The 8491-nt window shown below is 39.1% G+C and overlaps 1 protein-coding gene and 1 long non-coding RNA gene across 6 annotated transcripts in view; one reads left to right on the top strand and one right to left on the bottom strand.

Moving 5' to 3' along the window:
* LOC116701032 (astrotactin-1) overlaps positions 1-8491 on the bottom strand; it is a 372813-nt gene that overhangs the window by 317237 nt on the left and 47085 nt on the right. The gene's annotated exons all lie outside the window — the stretch shown is intronic.
* Positions 2255-8491, top strand: part of LOC116701034 (uncharacterized) — a 17364-nt gene continuing 11127 nt past the window's right edge. The window contains exon 1 of the long non-coding RNA XR_004334793.1: positions 2255-2267. This is a non-coding gene — a long non-coding RNA (uncharacterized LOC116701034). The remainder of the gene's footprint in view (positions 2268-8491) is intronic.

Raw genomic sequence — 8491 nt, 5'->3', positions numbered from 1 at the left:
CTTTCAACATCTGAGCAGCACAGCCGACACTGTGTGCAAGAAATAAAATAGTTAAAAACAATAGGCAGGAGTTAAACAAAAGCTGTAAAGTCTTTCACAGACGGACTATAACACTCCCCTATCCTCGTGGAACGCTTCAGGGCTCATTCTAAGGTGTTCGTAGTTCGGCCTTGCCAATTTTCTACATGAATGAGAGTAGGAAACAGTGCAATCAATCAAAGTCGGTCCCTTTTTTTAACAAGCTACCCAACACAGGTCTCCACATATTAACCAAGACAGCCGGCAAATGGTAATTTGTGGTAGCTTGAGAAGGTCTTCTTTTAAAATTTCATGTTGGATGATTATGTATGGGACACGTAGCGTAGAGGACAGGGGGGGAATGGTGCAATTCAAGGTGAGCCGAGATCGCAGGGGGTTCTGCCAGCAGCTCCTGTAAAATACATAGAGCGCTCAGATTGATGAAATTCAACGAGACTGACCCCACTTGGCTGCGATGAGAAATTCTCCTCATGGAAAGTCACACATCCTGCAGAGTTCCTGCGACTCTGATCACAGATGAATCCCATGAGGCGGAGCCGATGGATTGTATTGTTGCCAAGATTGGAAGTTTCAAAAATGGTTTGGACAGGTTGCTATGCTGCTTAAATGAAAGGCGCTGAGGTGTAACACACAAAATATAGCTGGGACTGCTAGCTTTGCAGCTCTAGCTTCTTTTAATTGTGATATGCTGAACATCCAGAGTGGAAGAAGTAGTTACCACTAATCCACTGATGTGCACAGGTGTTACATATTCTTGTTTTCAAGAGCCTAGCTTATTATATTATATATATATAAGCCATCTGTTCTCTGATATTTTTAATGAGTCTAGAGTAAACAGGACACCTTTTCTACAAAGAGATGTTGATTTTTTCTTTCATTAATTTTTCAATCCTGTGAACTGTGTTTCCCCTACTATTGTCAGACGTGACGCCAGTTAGGTGTGCTATCTAAACAGCTTAAGACAGCAGAATATAGGATAACGTTGTAGGGGTGGGACTCACCAGAGCCCTCACAATACGATCACGATATAGTTGCAATTTTAGTATTTATTCCCAATTTCAAATGAAATTCTGTTTCATCTAAAAAGATACATTTCTCTGTTGGTTTATCTAACTTTAATTTTATTACTTCAAAATTGGATTGTCAATCAGACAAAGGGTCCAACACATATATAATAATAGATCAATACTTGGCATCTGTGTATCGATACAGTATTGCCACATAAAATATCGCGATTTGATGTATCTTTTTTCCCCCCCCACCCCAGTTGTCTGTAGCCTAATGGTTACAAACAGACTCGATAGTGAACGAAACATGTGCACATGTAGCTGAGCTGGACCAGAGAATATTTAGGACCTTTTTTTTTTTTTTTTTTTTTTTTTTTTTTTTTTTTTTTTTTTTTTTTTAAATAGCCCTTTTAATGCTACACTGCTTGCAAGGAAAAACAGGAGTAACAGGCGAACCAGCTTTAAAAGTGAAATATTTTCCTTTAAAATAAGTGTACAGCGCAGGGGATCCAATTCATTCCAATTTGAAGAGTTGTTCATATGCATTCCAAAAAGTAACTGATGAATATTTAACGACAGTATTAAATTATGAACTATATGTGATGGGGTGGTAGCACCTCCCGACCCATCCGCGAGGCTATATTAGATATACTTTGGGTGAACCAAGCCTTTAACTCCCATGACAAAGTCTCAAGCACACAGTCTATATCAGACAATTCTGCTACATCATGTAGCCATAAAAAAAAATAAAAAAAACAACTCCCAAAAGGTGAATGAAGTGTCCCCTTCCTTTATGAACAAAGAAGCACTGCGTCAACCTGTAGCACAAGTTTAAGCATCGCTTCCTTACAGCATGAGATTAACGAAGCAGCCACTCAAACAGGACGGCCTGTGATGCAGTTGTCTCACCTCGATGTTGATTTAATTCAACATGCACGTCAGACCTCGCGAAAATGACACGCGCGGTGCAACGAACCAAACACCACAGCCATTTGCTACCCTGAGACGAATAGCAATTACGATTTCTGTTACGTCTCATTGGTTAACCCATTTGTTCTTCTGCGGAGCAACAGATATGGAAAACAGCTAAATCTCCACATGGAAGAAATGAAGAAATGTGTGTTGATGGTGGAAAAGATCTTAATCCCCATTTCCATCCCATCTCATCCACGTTTGATCATGTGTTATATGTTGTTCATATGTCATGCATTGTGTTTTCCTGTCTTTTTTCCCCCGGCTTGCTTGCGAATATAATGTGGTAACCAGTTGTCTGAGGCCCTTTTTCATCTGAAGTCCCACGTCCTTTTCCTTGTTTCTAAATGAGCAAATGCAGGATATGGGAATTACTTCTCTGTTTTACCAAAGCCTTCCACTTGAATATTTTCCAGTAAATTACCCTGCCAATTTACCTGCCCATTTTTCATTATGCAGGACTTGTGCCATATAGTGCCACTTGAGAAGAAAAAAGTTAAATGGCTAAGAGGAGACAGTTAAAGTGACCCTGCTACTCAAGTCACATTGACGACTTAAGCATGGTGTTCCATGGGGATTGCTTGGCACTCCCAAAAGGCAATTTAGCATGCCTGCCAAGTAGCACAAGTACCTCAGCACTGCCAGAATACCTAGTTGTTCTTCATGTTGCAAAGAATATACAGGGTTAGCGAGAAGCTCATGTTTCAAGGACTCTGGCAGTTTTGCCAATAAACTGTTAAATAAAAAGTATGATGTTATGAACAAATGTAATCCAGGCTTTGTAATTCACTCACTGTAAATAAACCGTTTACTGCTTTTCTGTTGGCAAGAACAGTAATGTTATATAGAAATAAAAAACTGAATATTTATATATGTAAGCAATCTGGGTACGGTATGTGCCAATACTTACATACCCTTAGTAATTTGGTATGGAATTTTGGAATGAAGACTTTCCCAGCATACATTGAGGAGAAAGCAAGGTAACACCCTGCCATTCAATTACAGACCATTGAAGCTCATTTATTTGAGGTATCAAGCTCATAAATGATATTTTTGATAGAGCATACCTGCATAGTAAAGGGCCACATCATAAATTAAGTAAACAGAAAGCTTAATAATTAAGCTTTCCGTTTACATTCTCCCAGCCCAAACCAACATTCTCAGACTTGATAAAATTGTTTTTACAGGCAAGTAAACTTAACTTGATTAATAAAATTGGTGTGCTCCCCTTTAAACATATTACCTGCTTCTCCCTTCCTCCCCCGAAATACTAATGTTGGCCAACCTCCACTCAGGATTATAGTTAATTTTAGAAATACTGAGGTGATGAACCATGAATGAGGATTTTATAGATCTTGTTTATAGATCTTGTTTTTCATGGCTTGTTTGGGAAAGAATGACTAACCAGTCACCTTTCACTTATACTATTTTATCATCAAACACATCTTAAAATGTGACTCATTGTGTTATTTTTAAAGCAAATGTTGCCAAAAATCCCCCAGAATCCTGAGAGCATGACCTCAGTGTACTCAGCGGCAGCTAAGGCCCTGTATCTTCCATAATACACTGCAAAAAAACAGTTTTAATAAATGAGTTAGTCATATACTAACATTACACACATGTCGGTTACAACCTAAAACTACACCTATTCCTTGGTTCAACTTTAAATTGAAATGTAAGATCATGAAAATAAGACCAAAACCGGAGAGATGAGGCTATGAAAAATATGGGCAACCATGAAACCCCAGCAATCCAAGCTAATGACACCAGAGGATTTGAGCAATCTGACTTCCAGCAGGGCAGAAATACACTCCCCAGGCATATCCAGTGCACCTGCTGAGGTTAGGAGATCCAAAACAGGGTGAAAAGTTTGTTAAATAATAACAATTTTAACAATAGAGCTGAAAAATATCAGTCAGCCATTTCATAATCTGTATTCTCACTTAAGGCCCTCTGCAGTATGCACTTCTTAACCTTAAAACCTTTTTTTATAAATGCAGATAAAACAAAGTTTGTTTTTCTCTACAGCTAAGGAAATTGACAGTAGTCTTAAAATCTCCACATTAAATCATACACAAATTGAGAAAGTTCCTCATTGTAAATACTTAAAAATCTACTTTAAAAAACCCATATTAACAATTTAAGATGCAAATTAAGGAATGCAACTTGTTTTGCTGTTTAGGAACGGGTCCCGTTTCCCAGTAGGAGAAGAATTGAGGAAGCACGTTTCTCTCTGTATCACATTATGAGAATGTTTTTTATTGACAAGCTCCTGTCTCTAACCTTAAACATCTAGATGCTGTCCATCACTCAGCTCTTAGACTTATTACTGATGACCCATATGGCACCCATTATTGTGTCTTGTAACATAAGGTGGGCTGGCCTCTTACAGGCAAGATCAGCACCTCTATTCATCTACTAAGGACTAAATTACCACCTTACCTATTGTCACTCCTGTGCCCAAAACATTACACTTATTACATCTGTTCTCAGGAGTGACTTACACTATGTTTTACCACATTAAATACCAATCTTTGAAAGACAGCCTTCAGATATTTTTGCCCCATTAGTCTGGAACAAATTACAGAGTAGACTGACACACTCATATCGATAGGGAAATTCAAAACATTGGTTAAAGGTTAGAATGGATTTTAGGTGTTACTGTTTCAATATGCTTGTATTTTTATTCATTTTTATATATACCTACGCTAAAAATATTTCTTAATGCATTTGTTCATAATTTAAAGATGCTTCTGTTGGATGGACATGTCCGGCACATGCACCCCCTAAAGCCTTTTAATGTAGAATGTGCCCAATCCGAATGTCCCTAGTGCCCACCACATCATTGGGGGGAATTGGGATTTGTAGTTCTTGTACATTTTGGTTATTTGTTAGTTTGTTGGAGCTTCTGTTCAGTTGACCCCTTTTGTTGGCCCAGAACTGTAAACAATATTTTGTAAATTGGTTGCCTAATTTGGGGGTTTAATATGACCCTCTTTTTGAAAATCCATCTGTGACTCATCTTGCCTGCCTCCTTGGTCCTTTACACACTGAAGATACAATGATCATAATGACCATTTCCGTTATGTAAGGTATATGGCACATGTATTACCAATCCATGAGCAGTAGGAGATGATCATCTGAACATAGGCATGTTAACACCATGCTCTTCCAGTACAGAAAACAGAATCTCTAACCCCTGTACTGATGCATTGTTCCATCCATTCTGTGTTATCCCACTTCAGTCAAAAGCAAAGATATGAGAAAAGCATAGCGATTTGTATAATCCATGAGTTGAGCCCCCCTGCTGCAGTTAGACATGGCCATCCACTGGAAGCCTGGCTTTAGACAAAACATCATTGCTGTATGGATTGAATAACAATGTAAGCTTTTGAGTGTGGCGGGATGAGCACTCAAAACTAAAGGCCCAACATTCCTAATACCAGTAAAAAAAAAAGTAATAACAATGCAGGCTTTTACACATATTGATTATATAATATAAAAGAAAGTGGTAGTGTACAGCATTGACAGTCAAAGCCTGGACCTTTTTCACAGCAGGTGCAAATCTATCTTTTCGTTATTTGTTCTGGCAATGTTGACTTTGTTCCCTGTTCCTCTCGGGTGATACACTGTTGCATATTTACTGAGTAACTCTTCAGCGACAGCCTGGTTAAAAGGGAACTATAGAGATTTTATAGCACATCCACAAGTTACCTGTAGCCTACCAGGTCTAAATACAAAGGTCCATAGATCAGATGTCCTATCCAAATCATTTTTGGAGTTTACTTGTTAACAAAGTTCCTGTTTATATTTAATGTTACTATATAAAACATTTTAATTTAACAAGTTAATACCAAGTTAATACTGGCATTGCTTACGTTCATGTTTACAAGATTAATAGATTTATAAACTGAGGAAGAAACCAAAAGATTAATCTATAAGGCAACAAAATTATATTAATAAAAGCATATTAAATCAATGATAAAAATAAACGTTAGTTGCAGTCATAAAGGAATTATCTTGTCACCTGTGTCCTTGTGCGCATGCAAAAGAACAAACAAATCAGGGGCCCACATGTGAAAACATTGCTCCATGATGCTACAAGTGGTCAAAAACTCCAAACGGTACCTTTAATACCCAGCATAAAGGTGGCCTTAGTCCCTAATATGGATCAAGTTCCAAAAAGATGGATCTACATTTCCTTTAATCCAACTCAATAGCATTTTTCCTGAGCTCCTCCATGTCCCCAGTTTGTAACTCCACACTGTGTCTCCAATATCAAGAGGAGATAACCCAGATGGCATTATCAGATTTTCCTTTCCATTTTAGGATTATGACCACCAGGTTTGCGGATATATAAAGTTGTTTTTAGTGTGTGTAAACACAAGCTGAATTGCTCTTATACCGCTGTATAAATACAGTGTGCCGTCAACGTCTTTTCAGAATCCAAGCGGCATGTGTTAAATGCGGCAAGCGTGTTTGCCTGTGTAATCATGCTGGTAAATTAGCACTAAACACCCTGAGAGGTGGGAATGACAATCTGTCAGAACGCTACAGACTGACCAGCCATAACCGGCTTACACTGGGGCTGCCGCTGCCGCTGTTGTGGCTGCTGCGGCGAACTCCCGACGTGCTGGGGCTTATCTGGGGCACGCAGGAGGCACAACAATGAACTTATCACCATCCAGCCACTTGGCGGGATGTAGCTGCAACCCCCGCCGCGCTGCTCTGACCACGAGCAGGCTCCGGTTCATTGATCATACACACCAGCAGAACCTAATCTAGGAACAGTGAGGCTTTCAAACCGCAGGCTACGGCTTTGGACAGAGAGAGGGTGGAAAAAAAAAGACAGAGAAGTTTTGCCAGGTAATATAAAAAGCTGCTGGTGAAAAGAGAAAAAAAAGAGAGAAAGAACTTCAATAACTTTGTAGGGACCTCCACGCCCTGCATGTCAACTAGCTTCCAGGATTTTGATTGAAGCTCTGCACAAGCCCACAGCAGGGCTTTTCTATTCCTTCTTTTTTCTTTGTTGGCGAATCGGTTACAGTGCCACAAGAATACATAAAGGTTTTAGCAGGAGGGTTCCATCAAGGGTCAGCAAAGAAAAAGAAAAAAAATCTCTTTTTGGGACAAAACTCTAATGCAAACAAAGATGACTGTCAGTGTATTTGCTGGCTGGAAAGCTTTAAAAGAAGCAACAAAGATGAGGTGTCACACTGAAAATAAAGAAGCACCATCCCATACAGGCAATTTTTAAAGCATGCAATGGGATTTTACGTGCAGAATAACAAAACGGAGGGTTACGGTAATACCCCGGCAGATGCATTAAACTCTGACACAGTTACTGTCACTGATATTAGATATTTCACGGGCACTGCAGAGAGTTCAGGGAAATCATTTGGGCTATATGTGAGAAACATCAGAGCCTTTTACACCTGATGTAAGGTGATTTGGTGCATGTAAGGCCTCTTTATTTTCTCGGTCTGCATTTCTGCAATGCTATGGGAGCGGTCCTAGTTTTATGCATGGCATGTATAGTAGCCTACATACACCTCCAGTCATGTTTTATTTTCAAAGGTAGCCCTTTTATCTAAGCCGTTTGTACTTTCACACAGATTTTTTTTTTGTTCCCCCTCATGCCTGACTCCCTCCGTCCTGTCTAGAGGAAGTGTTCGTCACATCAAATGGAACACGGCGACTTGCCCCTCGCAATCTTGATATCTGGAGCAAATTGAAGGTGATTTTCAATAACCGCGCTGACGAGCAGCAATAGACGGATCAGAGTCATTCTCTCTCTCTGGCAGGCTACAATTTGACGTTCTCTGTGTTTTTAAGTGGATCATAGCTTGGTTTACGCTGCCTGTTTGAAGAGCATTTATACCTGCCTTGACATGATGGATATGGTGCTGCATGTGTGAAATGTATCTTGATAGGAGTCTCATGATAGCAGTCCTATTCAAAGTCAGATTGAATGTGAGGCATGTGAAATAGGACTCAAGTCGAGATAAAAGAAGATACCTTTGAATGTAACCCCTTGTAAACTCAAGAGTTAAAGTTATTTATCCTCTCTTTGTAAACAATATAACATCTGAGGCAATATTCATAATTCGGCACTGCTATCTTATAATACATATTGGATTGGATGTTAACACCCCATGTTTTTCTTACTCAGGGATGCAAATGTCAAGAATAAAACCTGGCATTGGTTTTATTAGCAATTTCTTTTTATGATAATTTTGTATGCACTTGTCAGTGGTAATACATTCCCCTTGCTTTTCAACAGTTTCTTATAATGTCATCCTTATGCGACCTGTTATACGTACACTTCTGACAAGACTTTCTATCTATTCGATCTATTGCAAATTCATATACAGATTTGTTGAAAAAGGCTCTGATCTCTAAGGGAGCTCAAAAATAATAAACGTACAATGACTACAAGAACAAATCCCCGCTAATGAACACATACATTAACA

The sequence above is a fragment of the Etheostoma spectabile genome, chromosome 13 (genome assembly GCF_008692095.1).
Source record: "Etheostoma spectabile isolate EspeVRDwgs_2016 chromosome 13, UIUC_Espe_1.0, whole genome shotgun sequence".
NCBI classification, from domain to species: Eukaryota; Metazoa; Chordata; class Actinopteri; order Perciformes; family Percidae; genus Etheostoma; species Etheostoma spectabile.
The sequence above is the reverse complement of the archived record's forward strand: the minus strand, read 5'-3'. Positions and strand labels throughout refer to the sequence as shown.